Source organism: Erithacus rubecula (genome assembly GCF_903797595.1).
Source record: "Erithacus rubecula genome assembly, chromosome: 22".
Lineage (NCBI taxonomy): Eukaryota > Metazoa > Chordata > Aves > Passeriformes > Muscicapidae > Erithacus > Erithacus rubecula.
In genome coordinates, this window is record NC_136674.1 from 3,978,280 (window position 1) to 4,005,666 (window position 27,387).

General features: G+C 42.4%; 1 protein-coding gene across 2 annotated transcripts in view; it reads right to left on the bottom strand.

Annotated features, from left to right (window-relative positions):
• Positions 1-27,061, bottom strand: part of TAOK1 (TAO kinase 1) — a 63,529-nt gene extending 36,468 nt beyond the window's left edge. The window contains exon 1 of one of the 2 annotated variants that reach the window (XM_079325409.1): positions 26,570-27,061. The gene's annotated coding sequence lies outside the window, so the exon portion shown is untranslated. The remainder of the gene's footprint in view (positions 1-26,569) is intronic. The other variant, XM_079325408.1, reaches the window with a different exon arrangement.
• Between the last annotated feature and the right edge of the window lie 326 nt (positions 27,062-27,387).

A 27,387-nucleotide genomic window follows, 5' to 3' on the forward strand; every position in this document is an offset into this window, starting at 1 on the left:
AACAATATTCCACTTGATTCCAGCTCTAGCAAGCACATAACACTGAAAGACAACTGTTTCACATTTACAGCCCCCAACAAAACAATAGACAAAAAGCATGTCAGAAAAGCAAGAGAAAGGAGCTGGGGGAAGGGAGCTGATAACCAGAGCACACTCAGTATTATTGAAGGAATGTTTCTTGGATCGACGGTAATGATGTCATGTTCCATCTTTTAAGAAGCATCAGATTCTTACAAAAAGGACATTGTTGTTCAAAAGCAACTGCTGCAATCCCAGAATGCCCTTTTCCCTACATCTGTTAGTCAGAGGGGCTAGGCTTGGATAAACCTGCTAATATGGCCAAAAGTCACATGTCCCGTGAGCGAGCGAGCGTGTGAGAGGCAGCGCGGGGAAAACCCTGCGCTGGCAGCCCAGATGGATCCCAGCCTTCTCCCCCTCCCCACCGACCCCCCACGCCAAACCAGCCACCACACTCGCTCCTGGTGGCCTTTCTGAGCGTGCCTCTGAAATGTCATCAACAGGAACATTTCTTCCTGCAGCTGAAACTCCTGCCAGGCCCACTGACAACACACACAGGCGTGGGATGGGACAGACAGAACTCCTCACCTATCACCCCTTAAAATGCACTTTTTTTCCCCCTTTTATTCCTGAGAGCATCAAGACAAATTTCATTATCTTTATCCTTGGAAATAATTGCTGCTTTGAAATGCATGAGGAAAAAACCATTAAGTATTAAAATCTATTTAACAGAATAGTCACAAACGTGTACATGACACTGTGCTTATCATTTGATCTCCTTAGATGGAACAATAAAATGAATTAATGTAAATTCCATCCATAAGAAAGCTTTACACAGCCTCGCTTAATAAAATGCTCCCATTTTTACTCAGACAACAGGCACTGCCTGCCAAAGCCCAGCAGTGCCTGCAGCAGAGCTCTGCCTCCTGCCTTGCAGTAATGACACCTGAACGCTGTGGGGAAATGGAAGGGAAGGTAGGACAAGTGGATTGCAAAGCAGTCATTGCATTATTTTAAGTGTATTAAAAATACAGGCGAGATTTAGGATTAAAACAAAATCAACTCTACAACTAAACTGCACTGAAAATTAAATCACACACCAGCAGGCAGCTGTTTTTCTAAAGTACAGTCAAGTTGCACTTGGGTATTTTACATTTTGCCACCAGTGCAGTCTATTCACCACAGGTTTTTTTGATTGATGCAGCTATACTGTTAAATAGAATTGTTCCCAGTGGATGGGACTGATCCCCACACTTTAGCTCAGGTCAGGTGGCTGGATCCTGGCTCTGGCCAAGGAACAGGCACTGCAAATAGGATACGGCACCCTCTGACTGTGCGTGACTACCTACCAGCCACCTTGCAGACTGCTAAAATTAGAAATAAATAAATTCACATTTTTTCCTATGTGTCACTCATACAGAAAGAGAATATTGCACTGCTACCAGGACTTAGATCAACTCCTCTCTTAACCAGTAAGGTGGTGGAGGAACATGAGAAAGATTCAAAGCAAACCAGGAATGACCAAGGCACAGGACTGGCCCAGCTCTATTTCCACACAGTAGTCTGAACTCACTACACTTAGTGGCTACCATTACTGATGTAAATGACACTGACTACAGGCCAAAATGTTTTATCAAATTACTTTCATCTGAACAACTATCAGTTAGCAGAAACCTCATGCACACATCCACAAAAGTCTATGAATCGATAAGATGTTACATCCCTGTAATTATGGCTATATTAAAGGTACACACACACCCCTAGAACCTCTGACACAAGAAAGCTGAAGATGAGGATGGGATAAGACCTGTTCTCTTTGGAGTTTTCTGCCTCCTGCCATGTCATCTCAAGCTGAAGTTATGACCCACCCCTGTGACTAACATCCCCTGGGATGCTGCAGAGCAAAACAAGCAAAGCTCAAAATGGTCAGTTGCCATATTTAAAGTGCACATTTCAACCTTACACTACAGAGACCTCAGAGAAATTAAAATCTGTCCACACTACACTAAGCTTTCTGACAGCTGTCAGTGTCACAGATAACCATTTTCAGGTAATATAAACCAGTGTACTAAGAGAATGTGCTTGGCCTTCCCTGCAGAAGAGAAGGGAATCACACACTGAGATCATCACCTGTCCATATTATTCCTCAAGTTCCCATTCAAACCAACTCAGTGAGTAACAAGGACTAGAAGGTACTTAGTTACACTAACCATGAGATACAGCAAAGCATTTTTAGTTCCTTAACACAGTTCAAAAGTTTGCAGAAAACAAATTACACCACATGCTTGTGGATGATTAGCACTGAAGAGCAGCATGCTTTGTCCCTATAAATGACATTTCAAGGAACTAACACATCCAACAAGAATGAGAACCAGAGCTAAATAAACACCATGTGAGCACAAAATTGAAACAACAAACAGATTTCTGCATCCATCATCCCATGTCTCCCCATTTCACTGGGAACAAGAACCACACAGACTTCCACAATGGCTACGGAGGCCAACAGCAAAGCTGTCCTCTATTACTGAACTATAAACAAAATTATTTACAATTTGAGACATAAATCTTGTTTTATGCTATAGTCATCTAGTATCCCATACACTTAGCACAGTAACATCTATAAAAACTTCTCTCTGGTGTCAAACATAGCTGCACTGTGTGTTTTTCCCTGATAGAATATATATGACACTGGAAAAACAAACAAACCAAGTAGGAGATCAGTTACAGCCCCTATGATATTCACAGCTGACACTCTAACAACAAAGACTAAGAAGTGAATATTCAACACAAAAAAACCCCACTGGTTCTCTGCACATCTTCTTACTCAAAGTAATAAAACAACCAACAAAAAACCCCCCTCACCACTAAAAAACAATTCCCGACCACAACATAACTTTATTTAGAAACTGATATTTAGATTTTTTTAAAGAATCTGCATTGCTGGTAGTGCAAACAGTTGCTAAATCTTAGTATAATTTTCTCTGGCATGATCAAATTCACAAGCATGAAATAAGATGGGGAATGAGTGTCATCACAGAACTATCAAAAATGGGAAAAGGTATTTTCTCTTACTTGCATATGGGTCAGATCCAGGGAGTGTATGAAGCTGAGATTAAATTATCTTCTCAACACACTATTAAAAATTTCCTGAATGGCTTCCAGTTGACACTGAAAATTTCCACAACTATCCTAAATATGATAAACTGAAACTATTGACAGAACTGACTTTCATTTTTTTTTTTCCTTTTACTTGCAATTACACCTAAAGTAAGAGCTAGATGGTAAGAATACTTAAAGAATGGTTAGATTCTAAGAATGCTTAAAATAATGAATATTAAAAGTTTCTCTGTAGTATAGAATACTTGACCCAAAAGCACAAATTCTTCTGGAAGCAGCAGACAAATCACTCCCAATTTCATAAACTCAGAATAAAAGCTTGCAAGACAAAAAAGATGAAAGCACTCTTAAGAAAAAATAAGAATTTAACCTGAAATGGGAAGTGGAAGGGCTGTACATATCATGGGAACACAGCAGAAAAGATGATGAATGTCCAGCACCAGAAGAAATGAACAACCATCAGGCAGTGCTGACTTTAGGAAGGATGCCACTTACCCTCAACTTAATTTTGCATTTAAATCAGTCTTTAAAATTTTAGCCTGACAAATTGTATGCATGGAGTTACCTCATCCAGAAAGACAAAGGGCAGGAATTACCCATTACAGGTCCTATCACTTTATTTACTGCTCCCAAAAGCCAAGTGCCAGCCAGTGGTGGCTTTCTACAAGGGCACAGACATTCCTGATCACTGCACCAGATTTCTCCTTCCAACAAGCTTGTCAAAACCATATACACTGTTTTTTATTGCTCTGCATTTCTTCAAACCTTTTTTAACCCAGGCTCTGCTCCACCCAGCCAGCCCTTTTTTTTTTGCTGTTGTGACAAAAGCAGAGTAATTCTCAGGGGCCATAACATGCTCTGAACACATGGAAGAAGAGTTACTCTGCTCACAGCAGAAGGTGGCTGTTTCCTTGAATAGATAAAAATCAGCTTCCTGTCCACCCTCAGTGACCCCAGGCAGATGGCATCAAGACAGTTGTGTTCCAGTGACTGTCACAATGGAAGGTCCATCAGCACCTCAAACCTCCCAGAACAGACAGGAATTGTAATCCCTTGACTCATGCAAAACCCTGTATCACAGACTCCTTGTACACTTGGCTAAGCCTCTCCCACCAAGCTAACAACATGTTATTTTTTCTCCTCCTAGTTCTGCAATTTGGAATTCTTCCTAGAGTGGCAATTAAGGACAAAAAAAAAAAAAAAAATCCAACAGAAATGAAACAAGAAAAGGCTGGAGATGCAGGAAGGGGCATTTAACTTCTCCCATGCCCTGCAAAAAGGACAAAGGGCACTCAGGAACATCTCCCTTGGGATCCTGCTAACTTACTTTTACCACTTAGTCATGAGCTGCAGCTCAGACAAAAAAAAATGCTGACAAAGTAATGAACTTGCTTTTCTCTTAATGATCTTAAAATCATTTTTTTCAGTACATTTTTTCTCCACACTGGATCCACCAGGGCTGTCAGTCATTAAGGAAAGGGAGGTGCAGATGAATGACATTCTACAAGAAACTGTTAGAAAAATGTTAAATACTCAGAAAAATATCCAAAAAGCTGTCACCAAACTGATCATCCTAAAATAATGCCAACTACAAGCAGAACAAAACCACCTGGAATGGCATGAGCAAAGTGGATTGTGGAAGGCACCTGTGGAGCATGGGAAGCCCCACTGAGGTTCTTTTCCACATTGCTTTTCACTCCAAGCTCTGGTACATGAGATGCTCCTTTGCTTTCTGCCAGTCTCCAGGGGAAGGGAAAAGACAGAATCATTTCATCTCCAAGTGAGGACATCCTTCTGCTGCCAAGCCTGAGTCAGGTGAGATCTTAGAGCCATGCTGGACACTTCCATCACCTGCCTTACAGCAGCCAGGGCACTTCACATGGTCTCTAACCCCATGTAGATTTCTGTAACAAAGTTCTGCCTCCTGCACAGGAACAGAGATCCTTCTCCATAGGAGTTCAGCAAAGAACAGGCATGAAATGCTGTCCCCTTTATCTTTCACATTCCCTCACCTAGGTATTTCTAGAAGGAATAGAAGATTAGAAGAAGATGAATCTGCACCTGGATATTACAGTGAATTCTTGCAATTTTTTGTCTGTGTGAGCACCTATTTTCAAACAGGCTTTTCTTCCCCACTCAGTCCTTCTTTCTTCATCTGACAAGGAACAAGCCTACCAATCCTATAAGATTCCTTTTTCAATTTATTTTTAAAGGATTTTTGAGGAATGTTTCTATCCTGAAAAAACCTCTTTGCAGCTTTTTTTTTTTTCTTTCTCTGCTTTTCTACCTCTGTTTTTTTCTTTCATTATACTTTTTCACAGAATAGCCTCAGGAAGACACTTTTATGTTTGAGCACTGCTTGCATTTCTCTTATACGTATACTTGTAGACTCTGTGCCTTACTTTGATTTCCTCTCAAGATTCTGACACTAAAATGTCCATCATCAACTCCCTGAATTACTTACCCCAGCACACTTTCTGATCCTGCTGAGCTGTTCTGCTTGGGTGTTTACTTTCCAGGAATGTCACTAACAAAAGGGTCAGAAAGTTGCATTTCCCAAACCTTCACTGACAAGCCCAGAACCTGTATTTCTGGGCTGGCTGTAAATATTTATTTTTAATTATTTCTGCAATCTTTTAAATTTTCTATGAATTTAAAAGAGAACTAACTGGGTTAAGTGTGTTCTTGTGTTAAAGATGAGATATTCTGAACTAACTAAATCTCTTTTGACAAGTTTCATGTGTCAATTTAAAGCAAACACAAACATTCCTAACACTACTTGTACTCCTGAAAATACTAGTTTTGTTAACTGCCAATTTTTACAGTGTCACACCAAACCTACCACTGACCCCACCACTTAAACAACATATATAAAAGACATTACTGATGCAGTCGAGAAAAATTAATGCCAAAAATCATCTTGTTTTTTATTTTCTACTATTTAAAACAGAATATCCCACGAGATCAAAATTCAGACCTACAGAACAGCTGAAGAATAGCCAGCATTCATTTTCCAAAGACCAATGCTACAGAAGTCCAAGAAGCACTCACCATTCCTTGACATTCAACACTAACATCTCCTGGATGTCTTTGCCTGTGATAGTTCTGGTACATTTATTAAGAAGGTCAGCTCTAAATTTAGTGATTCCTTAGGCTAGCAAAGCTATGAGGAAGGCAACTGGAAAAAATGAAATCTTCTGTCCCCCTTCTTTTGCAATTCAGTTAAGTTCACAGTCCTTGCCAACTCTTTTCTTTTACTAACATAAAGCATCACATTAATAAACATTCTGTGAGTGCATCACCTACAGCCAGCTCTCCATGGCCATGTCTTTCCAAGCAAGGAACACATGTTATAACAGATCCAGTGTGGGAGATGCTGTGCTGGCAGCACACTGGCCAGGAAGAGGTTAGCAAGAGGCCAGCTGATGAGAGTCAATTAAGTCTAGAGGCAAAAATACTGGGAAACTCCAGCTGCCCATAAAAAAAAAATTAGTCAGATATCCTAATGGGACTTGAGTTTAAAGAAACCTTTCCTTGACCCCTAAGCAATTCTGTCCCAGAACAATAAATAGAGTAAACGTAAGCAAATTAGCTATTTTGGATTCAGCATAAATAACTCAGAAATAAGCTACTAAAGCTCACAACATAGATAATTACCCTTGAGAAAAGAAGTAATTAAAAAGTGGCAGTATCACCATAGTTTTAGAAAAGAGGCCTGAAAGGAAGCAATTCAAAGTCTTTCGGGTCCATCAGTAAAAAAAAAGAAAAAAGAGAAAATGTTTAAATTGAGCTTGCAAATGAATTCCCTGGAGTGCAGAAGAACTCCAGGACACACTCCCACTCCAGCAAGAAGCTGTGTCCAATCCTCCAGTCCACAAGTCAGATTCTTATTTGAGCAAGTATAAACCTGGCAAAACTGATGCCAGTAGGAAAAACCTGAGGCAGAAAATAAAAGCCAAACACAAACAAAAAATCCAGGAGAACTCTGTGATATTCTGTAGGAGAAATCTTACAAACCAAGCTGCAACAGTGAGAAACCTCAGGCAGTCACCCAGCCTGACAAAAAGCCACACAAGGGAACAGGAGAGAAGGTAAAGAAGATAACTGGGTATAGGGTAAGGTGCTCTCACACCAAGACAGCTGGTCCTTCCATAAACTCATAAATTAAACATTACTGACCTATGGGGACAAGTCAGTGGCTGCCCTAGGGTCTTAGGTAGCTCCAGAGTGACGTACAGCTTTTGTCACAGCTGCTGTTCCCTTCCAGCAGCTGCTGCTGCTCCAGAGAAGCTCCCAACAACGGCTGCAGCCAAACTGAACAGAAGAATTAACTGAACTATTAATTATTGGGAGCAACATGCTAATCACTTGGTGACTGTGCTGCACTAAGAACCAGAAAACGAACCATTTGTGTGCTAGACTATATGTCATTAAAAGAACAGAACAACTCAAAAGGATGTTCAAAAAGAAGTGGGAAAAGTACATAAAATTACTGTGAGAATTAATCATAGGTGGAGAAAAGAATCATCACCTCTGAAGTGATGCAAAACTCAAAAAAGCAAGAGGTCAGATAATAACTACATTGCATTTTGAACAAGAGAAAAAAGTGACCATAGATAATGTGTGGATCCAACATAATATCTGAACTTAAGATCTGGATGAGAGGGAAAGATACATGACATGCTTTATTTAGGGCAGATGACAGCATCAAAAAGTACACAGGAACCTTAAAAAAAAAGAATATTAATGAGCAACAAGACAGGAGATGAAAGGTCAAAAACAGTAAAAAACCATAAAGCACACATCTACTCAAACTAAACATAACTCAGGAGCTGAACATGCTGCAGAAAACTCAGGAGAAATAACTGCACAATTATGTCAAAGACAATGTCAGAGTGGGTTTCTTTAAAAAACAAGATGAAAAATCAATCAGAAAAACATTACAGAATTTCTGACAGCACTTGAAGAAGTGTTTGCCATGGCCTACTCCTGGAGACTATTCTTCATTCACATACAGCAGTAAAATGGAAGTACAGTAAAAAAAAAAACCTTAAAAATGGGAAGTTGTAAATGCCTAAAAAGACAAACCAAGCTTGAGGAGAAAAGGTGCAAGAGCTAAAAATCATAATTAAAGTCATGGTAAATGCTCAGACTTCAAAAACAAAGCGAGAAGCCATAAAATATAAGAGCTGCATATTTATAACAGAGTGAAAGAATTCAACCAATCAAGGTATAAACAGCAAAATGAACAGAAACGACAGTGAGGCATTGAGCCCAAGAGACAGAAACACTGCTCTTTGAACCAGACATTTATATGAGGAAGAACATCCACAGCCAGGTCAGGTAAGGTATTCCTGGATGCTCCTGGCACTGCTTCTGAAGCACCCAGGTTGTCACCACTGCCAGGGACAGCAGATAGGAGCAGACAGGTGAGGTATCAGAACCTGGATGACAATTTTTATGTTGCTATTCTTCTAGGGTCAAATAAGCACCATCGAAATACACTTTGTTATGAAAAAGGTCAAATTGCTTTAACACAGGATTTTATAAAATATAGGGTTACTATCATAAATAGCAAAAAGATAAATAGATGGCCCTTCAGCACTGGGCACAGGCAGAAAAGCTCTGTCAGAACAGATGACCACTGAAAGATTCATCTGTTCTTTAGGAGTGACCAACCCACTGCAGCACACAGACACTGGCAGTGCAGCAAGGATTTACAGCTGTTTACCTAAGTTTGTAACTTAAAGCCCATTTTAAAAAGGAGTTCAAACATATTTCAGCTTGAAAAGAGTTTAAAACCTTTTATAGCTGTTAAATCTGTGCTACCAGATTATCTGTACTCATAAATGGGGTAGCTTTAATAAGCAATTATGTCACACGTTTCTAGAGCCCGTGAGCACCTCCTTTCCTGCTGGAATTCCCCAAAGTCATGGCAACTTGTCCAGTTTTACTCCAGCTCAGGTTATTTTTTTTCCAGTCTTCACATGACTGAGCAGAACCATTTCCTACACAGCACGCAAGGGGAAGAGGCAAACAACCAAAGCCAAACAAAAACAAATTTTAAAAATCCCCTTTTTTGCTATTCTACCTACTCAAAGAAATGCCTCTCCACCAGTTTCTGCAAGGCTGGAATGCCTTCTCTTCAGGCTTTTCATTTAAAACAAGAAACAGTTTTCAGTGTGTATTAAGATAACAAGTATAACCTTTTAATTTGATGAGTATTATCTGCTTTCATGGGGAAAATGCTCATTTCAACTAATACACAAAACAATTTGTGGCTCAGATATACAGAGTATGTCTCAATTGGATTGTTGAGATCACAGGACTGAAGGTCCAATTAAGTCCCGTTCCTGCTATTTTAAGCAACTTTATAATAGAATCCAATCATCAAATAATAACCAACTCCTGAGAACTTCTTGAAGCCACTACTCTGATTACCAAACTGCTCCAGAACCCTACTCCTATTTTGATTAGGAACCAATTTAAGATTAAGAACTGATTAAGACTGATTTACAGTTTTATTATTGTAAGTTTACACTGCCTTACTCTTTTTCCCACACCACCCTTAGTGCTTAAACAGTTTTCCTCCCTTTTCAATATTGAGTGATAAGCACAGAGAGATAAAATACTGTCCCCTAAGCCTGTTAGCTGAAAAAAGCCAGTTTTGTCTCACTTTATGACGCAGGAGAGTGAACTGTCTTCCCAGACCATCCTAAGAGTCCTTCCTCACATCTGTCCCAAATGAAGCTTTTTTTTAGAAGGAAAAAAAAAAAAAAATCCTCCACCACCATTTTCCACATCTGTTTATTTCCTAGATACAGCACTAAAGTTTAAAAATCACCATGGTATCAAGGGATATATTCTTTTATAAGTCTTTGGCATCTTTCAATTTCTAACTGATAGACCATATTTTTATATTTCATATCTTTCTATTTTATGTATGCTATTATATACTTCCTACTGCATGACCACTCACTTTGCACTACTCCACACTGCAATCCTCCAGCTCACTCAGTCCTGCCAGACTCCAGTCCCCCAGCTCTGCACACCAAATTCCATGAACACAGTCCCTTCACATGTACATCAAGACTGAAATACCACTTAAAACTGTCTGAAGACTGGACCTTAAAAAGTTACCAGCAGCTTCCCTCCAGCCCACATTCCCTCAACAGGATTAACTCATTCTTACACCACTGCATTATGCTTGGCTTTAAATCTCCAACATGCTGCTGTGCCCTGTGCTGTCCTGACCCACACCTACATGGGATCCCACATCCAGCCTGGACACTGCTTGCTCCATCAGCTCTCCAACAACCCTGTCCTGTTTAGGATAATCCTCAAACCCACCCATCCCCAACCTCAGCAAACACTGCAGAATTGGTTTTTCAATCAGAAGGTGTGCGGGGGCATGGAAAACATATCCTTGCTGCAGATGGAGGAAGGGATCAGAAGTGTAGAACAACCACAATCTTTTCCACTCCTGTGCCAACATGTTCTTGCTCCCCCCCATCATCTTCCCCAGCTGCTATAGCTGGGCAAGACCACACCATCACCAAAGTGCTGTAACAAACACAACAGCTTTGGCACAGACTTCACCAGGTACCAGCTGCACTGCCCCAAATCCACACAGGCAAGGCACCAACAGTGGGGAGGGGAAACCTCTTTGTGTGATGCTGGGAATGAATCCCAGATCCATGGGCCTTGAGCAAGGAGGGAGGCAGGAGCCAGAGCAGAGGGCAGCAGCAGCCTGCTCACATCCTGCATCTGTCCTGCACTTCCAGCAGCTGGGAGGGAACAGACACCTCTCCATCCCGGCATAGAAGGGAGGTGCATGGTCTGTTTACCCAGAATTTTTGGGTATGTCCAAAAGATTTATTGTAGGACCTCTAATGTCACTTTCACACAGGAACACACAACCTGGAAGTGAGAAATGAGACTGAAGCAGGAGAAGTTTGTAAGAGCTTGCTTCCCAAATTCTGGTAGTCACAGGTTTGCGTGCTACATTACAGCTGTTCTGACTGCTGACATCTCATCTCTTATGTACTTATATACCCATTACCATAGTAACCAAATTCCTCAGAACATATAATGCAATTTTTGTATCTGGTGTATTAGAACAAAATTATTAAGGTTACAAAGGCAAGCACTCCAAAATTAGAAAGTGTCAGAATTCAGACTGCCATCTCCCTTGCCAACCCATCTTCTTTTGCTGCCTCCCTCCCTATCTCCCAGGCTCCCAAGTCACCTCTCCTGCAAACCTCCAGCTCCAGTTCTCCATCAGCTCCAGCTCCTTCCTCTCTGACCCCTCTGCAGTCCCAGTTTCACTGTGCTCTGTCCTGACATATTCTTATCTCTGCCCTCTCATCTGACTTTTATACCTCCTGCATTCACACCAGGCATTTTCCTCCTCCACACTGCCTGAGTGCTCTCCAGGAATGATTCACTGAACACAGGACAGATTCCTGACAGTCTAGGAACTGGAAACAAGAGGAGCCTCTCTTGCAGGAAAAGTCCTTCTGATGTCTCATAGTCCAGGACTGGAGCATCTTCTGCTGCTCTCTAGGGATAACTGCCTGCTGCAGCACACTCAGGGATGGTTCACCCTCTCACTGCCATTGCACTGCAAAGATGGGTCCCACTATGGAATAAGCCTCCATTTAAGAAGTGCTTGGGAAATACAGAGTCTCCATCTTGATGGAACATTAACAAACTAACCTTTATACTTTACATGCCCATAGCATTATTTTATACACATATATTGCTAGGAGGAAGGCACATGCATGGAATGCATAAGTGCTGTGTTTTCCCAGCATATGGGCACCTGCAAGCACTGTGGAGTCAAGAGTTGAATCCACTGGTGGAACACATCCAGCACATCTCTCCTTACAGGTTTCCTAAGAAGTCCATCAAACCATAGACTTAGACATCCTTCTGCTGGACTGCCTCTCCACTAGAGAAAAAAGGTTGAGTCGATACATCATTCTGCACACACAGAACCTGCTTTAAAAAATTACCTGTCTCTTTTCTGGTTTGGCAGTATTACTAATTGTCCTGAACACAAGGGGTGAAAGAGGTAGGTCAACATCTGCACCTGAAGGAAATACTTGGAAGAATTCATGAACATGGCCCACAAAGCAGGTTTAATGCCCAATTCAACCTGGGTTAACTCTTACATCAGTATTTTTTTTTTAAATCCTCTGGTACACCAACTCTTCAGCTCTCAAGTAAGAAATGCAGCACTTTTTCTGGTCTGAAGAGAGGAGGAAACAGCTTAAGCCACTTGTATGTATCTACTAAGTGCTACAGCATTTTAAGGCTGGAATGGCAATTTCAGTTCACATAGAAACACATCCATCCTAAATTTGACAGAAAACTGTAATCAGAAATTGGCCTGTTTCAACAGCACAAATTCAAACACCTCTATATTTCACAGGTTCTTTATGTGCTCTCACATAAAGCCACTTAATCCAGCTGTTCTCAGCAATCATTCACAAAAGCAAATGAATGAAAAAAATAATCAGCAAACATTTCCATTCCTACCCTTTAACTGAGGGGAACAATAATTTGACTGCTTCAGTCAATGGACAAAACTATTTTCTGTGCATTTAAACAGAAGGTTAATTGAGATGTGGTGCAACCAGCTCTCACACATGGACTTTCTCAAAACAAGGTTGTCCTGCCTGTTTCAAGGACTTTGGCCTCAGCTTTTCCAGGAAATGAGGCAGGAAGGTGGCAACAGGTGACTTTTCCAAGACTGAACTGATCTTCAGGAAACATAAAGGAGCAGCGATACAAACAAAAAACCCAATTAAATTAATCTTATTTTTCTCCTTAAGCATTCCTGCTGGCAGGGAGTGGGCTGGAAGGCTGTGTCCTGGTCTGGGCCATGCTGGATGGCAGTGCTGGCTGTTCCCAGGAGCTGCTGATCTGAAGGCAATCAGTGATTTGATCCAAGCTAAACCAAACTGCTCAGAGCCAGACAATCACGCCATCTAATGAAGGATGGGAGCTGGAGATGATTAGAGCTACAACCCAGAGCAATAACCACACAGCACAGCTGGAGCAGGACTGAGCTCTATGGTCTGAAGGACCTCCTTAAAATGGTCTGCAAATATGTGACAGGAGGGGCCTGGCTCTAGCAACACATGAAGAATCAAAGCATTAGGGAACAAGAACAGCCATAAGAACAGTCCCAAGAGAGCATCTTGCCAGAGAGGTGTTAGAAATTTCCAAAAATCAATCACCTGCAGGTTTGTTTTAGTGTTGGGTTTGGTTTTGTGTTCTTTCCCCTTTTTTCCCCCCTCAGAAACAGGGCTTGATAGTCTTTCTCCATTTTCATTTTGGCAAAAGGACGACTCACATCACACTCCTCTTACATGACACCTCCTAGAGAACCTCCCATTCCCCTGGAGAATTTATCAAACCTTGTTAGACAAAGCAGGAGAAGTTGGCTGCATTAGAGTTTCAATACTGGAGTAGTAAATTTTTGCAGAAGTAGAGCTAACTTGGTGAACAACAGAATCATGACCACTGACAGAAGATGCTGCCTCGAGACTCTCAGCCTGCCCCCACTCAGAGAACATGGGGGCCAAAGGCTGCCTCAGCTCCAGCAGCTGTTTAGAGGTAGATGGTATCAAATTCCTTCCACATCTGTTTAGATTCCAGGAGACAAGCACCCACATCACACACAAAAAAACCACCCTCACATCCTTTTGTCAGGCAGCTCTCTGAAGGGGCACAGAGAAAGGAGGAGCTCCTCACCCCAAGAGGCTCCTGTGAAGGGCACAGGTAGGGTGCAACAGCAGAATAATAAAGGAAATTTTTGCACTACTGCAGTCTGCATTGCACCTTCTCTAGGGATAAATAAAATTCCAATCTCCACAATCTCCATGGCTGTCAATCTGACACCTTTTGTGAATACTAAATTCACACATACAAAGAACTTTCTCCTTTGTAGGTTTTGAAACATCTCACACACTGTTTCCTACTGGTAAGGGAACAAGCAGCATAATTTCATACCTGGCAATTTGAAGCCTCTTTCAGCAGTTTAGAATAATGGATTATGCCTTTTGTTTGTCAGTAGGAACAGACAAATAAGACGAAAAAAAACAACTGCAAAGTTTGAAGCAACAATTCCTGTATTAGAAGAAGAGTTATTTTCTGACTGCTCCTGTTGGCTAATAAACAAAGGGAACATCAGGTGTCCATTTTATAAATTCTAAGAATCTCAGATTTTTGAACTGGGAAAGTAGGACAACCTCCTGATACCTTGGGCAGATAGATCCCTAACAACCAACCAGCAAAAAGCAAGAACTGCTCCCTCATCATGCATGCAGCTCACCCAAGCAGCCCAGCTGGGCAGGGAGCTACTGAGAGCTCAACAGGCCATGCCAGAAAACACCATTTACTTTTTGGACACAAGCTATAAAGAGCAACCAAGAAGTAATTAAGGTTCTTGAACACAACAGGGCAAAAAATATCATCTCCGGTGTTGTTCATTGCCCAGAAGTTCTTACTACATCTGGAGAGCTTCTGAGAGACCACCAGCCCATCCTCTCACTATCAGCATTCAGTTCAGAGCCTCCAAAAGCCTCAAAATGCTTCTCTGCAGATTATTTTGCAAAGTCATTCTGAATGAGGGAATATCTAAAGCTCTAGAATGAAAAAGAATAAACCTATCCATGTTTACAGGAACTGTATTGCTCAGTATAGCTAACAAGCTGCATGAGAGCCAACTGCTGCCAGGCCACAAAAGGGCTCCCAGAAAGAAGGGAAAATTCCAATATATTCTTATATTAATGTAATTCCAAAGGCTTGAATAAAAATCATCCTGGTTATATCAGCCCAGCAGTTGTTTTTGGCTGCTCCCCTGACTCTGGCCAGGGCCCAGAAGTAATCTTGGTGGAAGGCTGCTGCTAGTACTACCTTGATATCTATACAAATACCTCAAGTGTATGGGACAGTTCTCTGGTAGAAATTCACATAAGCAGGGCAAGAAGACACTCTGTAGTGCTCATTTAAGTATCTCCAAAATAACCAAAACCAGAGAAGGGCTATATTAAAAGATCTCTGAAACAAGAATTCCTGGATATTCATAAAGCACCCCTACATTTGCATCTAGCACAAAACACACATCCCATCCTCCAGCAAGGCAGGAAGGAGTTATTTCTGAGAACTTGATAGTAACAACTGAAAAGAAATAACTCTGCTTCTCTCAATCTCTTTTTCTATTAAGCTAATTCCTGTTGTATAAAGTCAGCTTGAAAGCTCCTTTCAAAGAAAAAGGGGGAGGGAGGAGAGGAAGAATCAGATCTGCTTGTGTTTTGCATTTGACATTCAGGTCTCGTTGCCCTGTTTTGTTTTCCTGGAGGACGCGGCGGCGCAGACCTCGCACAATGATGACATCACACCCACAAAAAAAGCAAAACCCAAACAGGAGGGAAGCAGCTCTCCCTCAAACCAGCCCAGAACACCAGCTCTGCTTCTGGCTGGCACCTTCTGGACAACTCAAAACTCAGTGTGTCTGGGGGTAACCCCAAATATTCCCTTCAGAGCCCTGGCCCATGTGAGCAGCCCATGGAAATGGGGGATATTGCTCCTTTCCAAGCCAGGCAAAATCAAGTTTAAAGGTGTTTACTTACTGCTCCCCTCTAGAGACACCTTGAACACTACATTGTTTTATGCCTGTTTATACCTGTTTTATCGTTGGCTAGGAGTTACAAAGGCAAGAGGCTTTTACCATGATGAAACAAAGTACAGCATGTTTAAGTTGCTCAGTAAATTGGAAGCTGCTTGTTCTGAAATGCTTTATAATGTTATTTTCCTGTATGAGGTAGGCACTCTGAGCAGCATCCTTCCTGCAGAGCCAAGAGCCATGCTGCACCAGGAACAGAGGAACTGCTAGGTGTGCATGCATGCAGAGTGCAACACCTGCACAGGATAAAAACACACCTCTTGTGGTGAAAATGTGTTCATATCTTGTCTGTATTTATTAAAACCCAGGAAAGGTCCTTGCCAGAATATGTGTATTCACTGCTCCATGTCACAAGGAGATTCACCCTTCATGTAATACCTGAACTCACATTCATGTGATTGGCAAGCTCAGAAATAACACGTTTTAAATGAAAAATACCTGCCAAATACTGGAAGAAAATCTCCATTTAAGACACCAAACTAGATAGCACACAACCATTCTCCTTGCTTCTAACAATTTATGACTTAATTTTCACAACAACAACAACAACAAGCAGGAAAGAAACAAGGAGAATTACAGAAGTGGAAATTACTAAATATTCAGTGGTCACATGGTTCCACTTATAGCTACTGAACAGCACAATGGTGACAACAGACTTGATTGCTTTGCTATGATTAATTGAACATGAAACTAAGAAGATTGTCATCTCTACCTTATTGACAAGCTCAATTCAGACACAACACAACTAATTCCTCAAAACAAACCTAGTCTTGTTATTAACTTAGGGACAATGCTCCAACAGGAACATCAGCTAACCAGGGCTTATTCTCAGATTTTGTCCAGAAAAATATTTTTTAAATATGCCCTCAGAGAAGATCTCACATTCCTCCCCAGAACTCAAAAGTCTTGTTATTACTATACATTAAATACTAGAAAAAGGTTCTTCAGAGGGTGTCTGAGCACTGGAACCAGCTCCTCAAGAAAGAAGTCACAGGCTGAGAGTTCAAGAAGTATTTAGTCAATGATGTCAGGCACAGAGTGGGATTCTTGGGGCCACAGGAGTTGGACTTTGATGATCCTTGTGGGTCCCTTTCAACTCGGAATATTCTGTGGCCATCTGCCTTGAGACATCTTCTCATACCAGTGGCTGATTTCAGATCAAATGCAATTACAGATTTCTGTCAAGTGGCTCATGTTTTCTAGAGAATTTGACTTCCAACAGTAAAACACGAAGTACATTCCAGTGTCTATCTAAAGATCTCAATCTCCTGCCCCAGCAATTAAAAGGAAGGAAAATGAGACAAGCAACTGCCTTTAAGGAAGCATCAAAAGCAGGTGGTAACTTCAACCCAAGATGGAATTCTGCTCCTAAGTTTGAAGTCTGAGCTCTGTTGTCTCGGATGGGCCCAACAGAGCGTGCTGAGTCCTGCTGGGTTGACTCTGGAGACCAGTCAGGACAGTTGGACAATGACCATCTCTGTAATTTTCTGCTTACATATTTACAGAATGTATTTAAGTGGTGAGCCTGTATGTGTCATGTCCTTAGAAATGCTAATCACAGACATGAAATCACGTACAGAAAACCCCTAAATCAGCAGGTGCTTGCTGTCTCCAAACCAGAAAATAAGCAGACAAGTAGAATCACAACTCACACCATTCTCTCCTCCACTCATGCTGCTCCATATCATCCTTGTTTCCCCAACACCTATGTAAATAGGTAGGTAGATTTTGCAACAGGCATAATAAACAGGTATGAACTACTTCAAACCAGCATAGGTAACATTAGTTTCAAAGCTGAAAGGAGCTTTTGGAGGAAGCTTGCTTAAATTTCACACTCCATGTCTGTGGCAACATGGAACAAAAATCCCTCAGAAAAACAAGATCCCAAAACACTGAGCACTTTCACACAGGTTCTCAGATTTCCAGCTTTTAATGCTTTTTGGGGGTTATTCCAGTTTAAAAGAAGTAACAAAATTCATAGTTTTATTATCTCCAGGTAAGCCCCAGCTGTTTTACTGCATGGATATACCTTAAATGAATCCCCACACTGCAAACCTCTCTGCAGAGACAGGTACAGTAGAATCTAGAACAGATCAAAGTTACTGGTGATGAGCTGAGCAATTGCTCTCTGCAATGCTTCTGGATTCCCAACAGGCACAGGGGGCTGGAAGCTCCTCTTCCTTCCCAGGGCATCAGCTGAGAACCCTTTCAGCTTTTTACAGCAGTGTGCACTTGCATTACACAATAACTTTACCCTGAAGAAAAGGTGATATCCAGCTGTGGCAGAGACTGCACAAACAGGGTGAAAAGATACACTCTGCCTCCAAGATCTCCATAAAAATGTCAAGACAACACCCAAGTCTTGCAATTTTATATGCACAGGGATATTTTTTACTTAGATGGTCAGTCTCTGGTTATCCCTGTGTATAAGTGACTCCAAAAATGACGAACAAACTAAGTTTCTTTCAAGTTCAGGAATTGATTTACAATGCATTAAATATTTTCAGATTTATGTAAAGATAAAAATCAGCAAAAAGTCTCATCACAGTAAAAAAGAATATTAAAAAATTCAAGATTTAGCCAGCTTATTCATGACCAGCATTAAATTGCCATCATGGTAACAAAAATCTACATAGTGCTCCTATGATGAAACAAGAAACTCCATCCCCTGCATTTTCAATAGGTCAGGCACTTTCAGAGGGAGATCTGGGACAGTGGTGCTGCTGAACTTTGAGGTCTGTGATGCTCCACCACATCCCACAGGCAAAGCAGCATCTCCTACACTTCTGCTTCCACCTTACAACCTGGCACTGATCCTGACTGGGGACCAAGGAGACAAATTCTTCCACCCATTCATCACCAGCCATCCTGAGCAAATGACTCATTTCTCCACCTGTACTTCAGTATCTCCACCTCAATAATGTGGAAAATAAATATGCCTTTATCATCCATTTGAAATACCTTGAGATTTGTGGATGAAATTCAGAGCAGGGAATTACTATTATTATCCTGCTAATTCAGAGAAAAGTATAAAACCATCACATATGTAAGATAATATTTCTTTGCTAAAGCTTAAATTTCTATTTGTGTATTAATATTTCATTTCTCATATTAATATTAATTACAGCTATTTCTGTTTAAACATAAAATATTTGTAATACCTACAGAAAAACATTGTGATTATACCAATTTGTAGTCACTAGAGTAATTAATTTTCAGTACCAGAGATCCCCACAGCAATGGGAAGAGTATTCAAATGAGGATCACACATGCTGGTGCTGGACCAGCCACTGTGGAAAAACTCCAGAGCCCAACATGATGGCCCACCCCCACAGTGGTGCACAATCACCAATTCCAGCAACAGGAGAAAACACAAGAGACTTAAAATAATGTGCTAATTATTATTTTCAAGATATAAGAGCCATTCAAGAAAAAGCACTAAAATATTTGGGAGTACTTTTTAAAACTGGGCATTAAAAATTCCATGTCAAAATTTTATTCCATAAACTAGCAAATAACTCTTTAAATGTTCTTTATGTTTTTGTGACTAATTATGAGCTAGTGAAGGTAAACCATGTACTTTATAAGTAAACTATTTTCACGTTAGTCTAGTATTCAAAGCACTCTGCTTGTTATTGTCAAATCAGGAACAAATCTTTTGCCCAGTCTTGTTTCTGCAAATAAATTTACATCATCAGTATTGTAATGAAATCAAAGTAAATGTGAGGATGAAGACTTCCTCCTTCCATAACATTTTATTTTGGATAAAAAAACATGTATAAAGACATCTTAAGTACAGATTATCTTAGTGTTTGGCTCCCTGTGCTCTGTCCTTCCAGTCAGCAAGAGAAATGTTGAATTCTCTGGTCAGTTCAGGACATCTGTGTAGGCTGATCTGCTAAGAATGTGGTCAACTACTGAGCTAGCAGCTGACAGCAACATCTTCTGAGAGCAGGAGAAGGAAATATCTCCAGTGACTGTCATGCAATCACCTAAATTCAGCCCAAGCATTCTCACCAAGCCCTCTTCTCCCACCTCCACGGGCACTCCAGCTTGTACAGATCTGGCCACTCAAGGTGGCTTCTGGAATGGAGATGCTCTAGGATTTCTTTGCCCATGAATTATGTCAAATGAAGGGAAAAATAACCTTCCATCACTTACAAAGGACAGATGATCAGCATTCAGATGGGTTTGCCTGCATTCTTGCTGCAAAACGGGCAGGTCCCAGCAAGAATTAAAAGGAGGTTCTACCACACACCTCCAGCCAGAGACTAACCTGGTTTTAAACACTTCAAAGCATGTGTTAGAGGGGGGTTTGTGTGGAAAGGGAAGAAGGAAAATGAAGCCAAAAACACAGGTAAGAGTTCAGGGTTTGCCTATACGGCAATTAACCCATAATAAAAATGGAGCTTGGCATTCTTTGTAAGGCACAGCCTCTGAAATGTATCATTATTTCCTTCCCAACTCTGACATTCTAGGAGACAGCAGGAATTTCTGTCAAGGACAAGGTTACCCTCTTTTTTAACAGAAGTTGCAAGCCTTCATAAAAACCCCAATCTAAGAGTCTGGCTGCATACTGAGGTATACCAAGCAAATATAAAGTGGGGTTTGTACCAGCTCAGCTGATGCCAGGGAAAATCAAATCACTGCACCTTAGTCTTTATGGGTGGCAAAACCACATTTCTACAGTCAGTCCAGTACATAATTCTCAAGACAAGATTTCAATATGCAAAGACTAATTTAAAAGCCCAAGGAGGCACAGGAGAGTGATGGATTAAAGGCAGAAGTTTGTGTGCTGTGCACAGACCCTGTGTTCTGTTTGACCCTCAAAGAGGGACACCTTACCTAGGGGTACAGGGCCAAATCATAGCAAAAGAGATTCCAAACCCAGGGTTTAACTGGTTTGCTATCTAGGCCAGGAAACAGTTCTGCAACACATTTAACACAGTTTAATCGCATCAAATCATAGCTGGCCCAGAACTGATTTTAACAACTGTCAACTGCTCCTTGGAACAAGCAAAGCCAAAAAGAAGATCACAGCACACAGTTTACAAAGAGTACAGAAACAACCCAAACATCCAGAGCACCAGCAGTAAAGCAAGGCACATTCAAATCCCATGATCTTTATTCAGATTGGGTTACAAGGAAGTGGGAACTGGGAGGAGTTAATGTTAGTGACAACTGCAAGCCAGAACTGAAGGAGAAACATGTTGCACTGAAACCAAGACACAGCTTGAGAAATTCTATTAACTGATGGAGAAAGTTACTGCACTACTTACTGGATACCCGTGGCCTATTTGAGAAACAGTACTAGCAAAAATAACCTCTCATCTCAGCTGGGGAGGGAGGGACAGTCACCAATTAAAAGGGGACTGAGGTGGGAAATGAGAGTTGCATATTAAGAATGGTGAAAGAGGCAAAAATAACAAACATGTGCAATAGCACATGAGATTATTTCCAAGAAATCTCAGGACAACATTTCTCTGGGCATGGGCTCATGGGTCTGTTACTGCCCTTGAGCAGTGGAATGTCAGGGAAGAGGAAGGATTGCTGGGTGCTTGGAAAACAGACTGAACACATGGATGGGGAGCAAGCCAAGTGTTACAAAAAATGGTCCCTACCCTTTCAACATATTTGCACTTGCATATTCCTCTTTCCCATGCTCCTGGATCCCAAAGCTTTCCAAATATTAGAAATCAGCCAGACCAGAGTGAACTGAAGCTGAACCAGCAACCCAAAAGGAAGGACTGACACTAATGACCTAACTCCTCAAAATCTAGCAGTGCCCAACAAGCGGAAGAAGGCTAAAGGGAAGAAAAAGAAATGTTAAAGTTTAGATGAACTAAGTGAAAGGTTGAAAGCAACTTCATTCACATTTTAACAATTCAAGTGTAATACATATTGACTTTCAGTCTAAAGCTATAGCAAAAATCTCTGAGATTAACAGTAATCATAAAAATTTTCTTTTCAAATATGGATTGACAAAGCTGACATGCAATAAAAGCTTCCAATGAAACTCACAGGCACTGTTCCCCCACATTCTGATAGGAGGCTGCCCTGTAAACACGCTGAACTCAATGAGTGTAGGATAAAACTGTTTTTATAAAATTACATCTCACTCTAAAGAAAATATTTGCATGGCTGTAGCCAGGAGTGTAAAAAGGGTCATTGGAAGATCACAGGCACAGAAAACTGAAGAGCCTGCCAGCTTTAGAGTTTTGTGACTTCTACTTTTTTCCTCAAGATCTAACTTTTCCCCCAAACAAAACACTTCCAGCCTTTTTCACCCTAAGGACAATATTCAATATGTAAATCTCATGCTGTCACCCCATCCTGACCCCTAAAGAAAAATCATAACTGTTTCCAGCCAAGCAATACAGCAGGCTAAACTACAAGCTACTGTCCACTTGTATTAAGAAGCCATCATCACTCTAACTCATGTTGGACCAAACCCTAAGAGAAAGAAAACCTCACCTCCAAAATATAGATGTGTAATTAATGCTGTAGATCTGTCCTCCGCAAGCTCTGATTAAACTGGAGAAACTTCTGTGTTTAGACAAAACTTATTGCTGCTTTGGCAATTTCATGCTATGTTTACAGTGGCTACCTTGCCTTTTCTTTTGGCAAAGAAACAAAGATTAAGCAGAATGTGAAAAAAAAAAAAAAATCAAGAGGAATAATGCACTGATTTCTGATCAAGTATTAGAAGTTCCTAATGGCTTCTCTTCCATAATAGAAAAAAACTACTGTCATTCCAGTGATCACCAAATATTTGTTCAAAAATTGCTTTAAGAACCGTGTTTGGAGCCCCCACTGTGCTGGCTAATGTCCATTGTGTTTCTAAGGGCCTGCAGAAAGTATTCCCTCCTCCATGTTCTGTACTGTAAATGAGCACTTAGGCAAGGAAGAAGGAATAGTGTGTAAAGCCAACTCTGCTTTTAAACAGCTCTCTATCTTTTCCTACTATTTTCTGCACAATTCTTCCCCTAAGATAGTTTGCATTTCACCTCTCATTCAATGATTTTGTATTTCAGGGTTTTTTTTCACAGGAAGGACTCCCTCTGGAACTTCACATGAGGGGATTAGTGATTTTCTGACCCTTTGCCCATTGAATTTTTTTCAGTCTCTTCTCCACAGTGAAATCAATTTATGATCAGCAATGTCTCAGCATGTTAAAGGACAATAAAAACAAAGGATTCTGAAACCTAACCACTAGAAGTTTAGCAGAAAGTGCCACCAGCTACCTCTGCCTTTAATTGCTGGCTGTGGTGGAGCAGCCCAGTCCCTGGGGTTGTCTCTAGCATCACCTCACTGTGCACTGAGCCATTTCAGATCACCAAGCTGACACAAAACTGTATTTTTCCTTAGGTTAGCTTTCTGCTGGTGCAGGATCAAAGACCAGAGCCATTGGAATGACACATGGAGATGCAGGTGGAGGACAGGACTGCACACCTCAGTCGACTTCCAGCACAAGGGGAACTTGCCAGAGAGCACCAGGCTGCACATACTGGAGTTTCATCCTGCACTGAGTCCATCCAGAACGAGCACTTTGTGGATAGGAGTAGGAAACACACAATATTATAGAAGAAAGGACAGATGTGGGTCTCAGAAAGTATTAAATCATCCTGCTCTGTGCTGTTACAGCAAGCTTGTCCCAAGCATGGTTAACCAGGAAAGAACAGAAATGACACCCTGCTGTCAGACCCAGGAAACTTTCCAGTTCAGACACTACTCCAGTCCAGAGTTGAAGTTCAGCTCTTCCCTTTGTCCAGGTTTACAAAAGGAAATACAAGTAAAATCCTTGACACAACACAGCATACTTGAACAGGAAAAAGGTAATGGCCACCCAGCACTACTGCCATTCAGAAGACAAGAGCGTGCCTCACCCCTGGTAACACCAAAGATTTTTATAATTTCTGGTATGCACTTCAACCTGACAGTATGTTGTTTACATGATTTTAATATGAACAGGAACACAACAGAAAATACTTCTAAGATAGGATCTTTGTGATTATGGGAGTGTTCACCAAAACACACTGAGAATAGAATAAGACAAGCAGTATTTACCACAGCTTCCTCATCACCTCTAGATCACAAAGAGAGCCAGATCAACTCTAATTATCTTCTTACTTGACAAAATACCCATACTGTCAAAAAAATTTCTATGAGACATATTTTGCAAATGACCTTACTCCCTACTAAGTTAGATCAGAAGTATATCCATGCAGAAGTGACAAGCATGAGAGACAACAGCAGCAGTACATATAGTCTGTCTTTGCTAGAAAGAGAATTCCAGTTGAAAACCAAGTACCTGGAAAACAACTAATGCTCTGTTGAGTATGCAAGGGTTGTGTCAAAGTGGAACTCACTACTGCAGAGTCAGCTACCTACAACATCTTTAAAACAAATCTCTGAAATTGCTGCCATATCTATTGTTCTCTACAAAACATCCTCATTACAGGAAATCCACTACTAGGATACATCTGAAGATGTAATTATTAGTGTGATATTTGCTTCTCTTCCAATGAATCTCACCAAGCATAAAACCTGTGACTGTCTTACTACTCATTAAAAACATGTTATTCTGGAGACAAAAACTGGTGAATAGGGCTAGAGATGAAAACTGCACCATTAGAAATGTTATTTAGCTGGAAGTAAACATTTAAAGTTCTTCACTTTAGCTTATACTGGAATTTAACAGCAGAACATAGATAACTTTTTCAAATAGTCTAACTTGAGGCCTAAGCCACCTTATCTGCACATAATTTTAATGCCAACATCTGGTCCTGTACAGGCAACACTTAATTCAGTCTAGTTAAAAAGAAAAATAACATCCAACTATTCAAAAAGTTTTCACTTCAGGTGGTTGCATTTCAGCAGGATTAGACTTAAAATTAAGCTGTTCTACCAGAATCACCTTCTCTTCACTGACATATTGTTAACAGAGAAGAAAAACATCCTCTCAAGTTCAAAGGACAAATTGAGGTTCAAGTTTATCAATGTATTTCGGTCTACAGATAAAAGGAAGATGAGTCCTAAAAATGGCAAACATACCAGTCAGAACTAGGCCAATGTTGTGGAGAATCTAATATGAAGGCTCAAACCAATCGTTGATTAGGTTTGCCCTTGGACATAAGTAGCAAAAACTATGACACACTAACTAAGAGGAGGCACAAAGGCAAGGAAAATGTAGGCTCAAAGCAGGCTCAAGAAAAGCACACCAAAAACTGTATTTATTGCAACAGAAGTTGTTATTCTGTAATCCTGAGATATTAAAACAAACCTTCCTAGTGTCAAAATGTATCAGTTTTTCATGGTTTTCACTATTATGTACTGTCTACTAAAGCTATTTTTCAGACACTGAAGATCTGAACTATATTGTTCAATTATATATATAAATATATATATATATATATATATGTATTTAGGGTGGTATTTTTGAAAGGTTTCATCTGAAGCATTCCAAGCTGATAACCTTTATCCAAATACACAAAACAAGAACCATGTCAGATGCACTATAAATAGCATTAATAGTGAGGAATCAATAACATCCAAACCTTTAGGTAACATCTTATTAATCTGCCCTTGGCATGCATGGGCACACTGCTGTAACGGCTCTCAAAATGCAATAGTCAAAGGTGAAGGACACAATTTGTTCAACTAGTTAATGCAACTGCTATTTAACCAACAGAGCCACTAAAATGCCACCTAATGAAATACTCCATGCCATGATAAGCAGCAGAGACAAGCACGATAAACATGAAACGTTTTTCTATGAAAATATATTAAAAGTCCTCAGGGCTGTTACCGATCTGTCATTTTTTTTTTTTTTTCCGAAGGCATGTGAAGATCTACATTTGACAACAACCATTTTAATCTCTGGTTCTCCCCCCCACCCCATTTCTTGTACCGCGCCCAACACAATGGTACAACTGCATCTCCCAGGTATCGCCTTGATATTTATTTCTGCTTTCACAGTGACAAAGGTCAATTCCGATGCTCCAAAGATGCTTGCAGCAAAGCGGGGTGAGAGATATTTCTAACGACATACCCACACAGAAATTCAGCCTCCATGAGATGTTTTAATCTGACAAATTAAAATGGTTGGGAAACGCTATTTGGGTAACGGAATCGGCCGCCACATGCATTGCTGAGGGGGGAGCAATAAAAGGTCTTTAAAATAGGTCACTTTCAGCCAAATCCCACACCAGCACCGAACAAAATGGTATATACACTGAAAACTCACCGCTTGGGGAGGAGCGAGGGGCATGGAGGAAGGAGGAAAAAAAAAAAAAAAAAAAAAAAAAAAAAAGAAGAAAAAAAAAGGGTGAAAAAAATAAAAGGGCATAAACCCCCGCGGGTTTCCTAGGGACCCCCTACCCTCTCCGGGGGTCGGGGCTCGGCCGGCGGAACCCCCGGGGGAGCCGCAGACAAAAAGGGCCGCGGCGCTGGGCACGCCTGGCCGCGGGGCCGGCCCCGGCCCCAGCCCTGGGCCTCCGGCGGCCCCTGACAGCGGGGAACACCCCTCCGCCCGCGGCCGCCCCTCCGCGGGAAGCGCCATTTCGCCGCCCGCTCCCCCGCCGGTGCTCGGCGGCGGCGGCCCCGACCCTGCGGCAGTGCCGCAGAGCGCGGCGGGGGAGGCGCCGGCCCCACCGGGCCGCTCCCCCCCACCACCGCCTCCTCCCGCACCCTCCCGGGGCCGCCCCGGCCGAACCCCCGCCGCGCTGCCTGCCTTACCCTCCGCCGCAGCCGGGCTGGGAGCGCCGGTCGGCCCCCCGCGGAGGAGCAGGAGGAGGAGGAGGAGGAGAAGGAGGAGGAGAAGGAGGAGCGGGGCAAGGGGCGGCGGCCCCGCGGGGGGAGGCGCCCCCGGAGGGGCGTCGGGCCCGGCCCCCGCGGGTGCCCGGGCGCGGCGGGCACAAAGGCGGCGGGGCACGGCACCTAAGATGGCAGGGCGGGCGCGGCGGAGCGCTCAGCCGCCGCCACCGCCGCCGCCACTACCGCCGCTGCCTGGGCCCCGCTCGCCGAGCCGCGGCCAGGCCGCGCCGCGGAGGCGCGGCGCGCGGGTAGGGCGGGCGGCGCCGGCCGTGCCGCCGCGGCGGAGCGGGTCCGTGTGCCGGGCCGCGATCGCTGCCGCCGCCCCGCCGCCACCTCTCCTCAGCGCCGCCCGGGCTCCGGCTGCGCCGCCGCCGCCGCTCCGCGCTGCCCGCAGCCAGCGGCCCCCGCCCGCCCCTCTCGCGAGACTTCGCCGCCCTCTCCCTCCCCCCCCCAGCACCGCGGCCGGCGGGAGGGGCTGGGGGCGGCGGGGGGAGCAGGGGCGGGGCCGGGAGGGGGCGGCGGAGGGGCAGCGGGGGCGGGCGGGGCTGCGTGGGGAGCGGGCGGCGGCCTGAGGGGTCTTGGGCGTGTGTGGGGAGGGGGTGTTGCTGCGAGGGTCTCTATGAGGAGAGGTCGTTGGCTTGGTGGGCTCTTATGAGGAGGGGGCAGCCGGCTGTGAAGGGTTGTGTGAGGGGGAACCTTGGTGTGAGGAGAGAGTAACATCTCTGAGGGGTTGTGTGGGG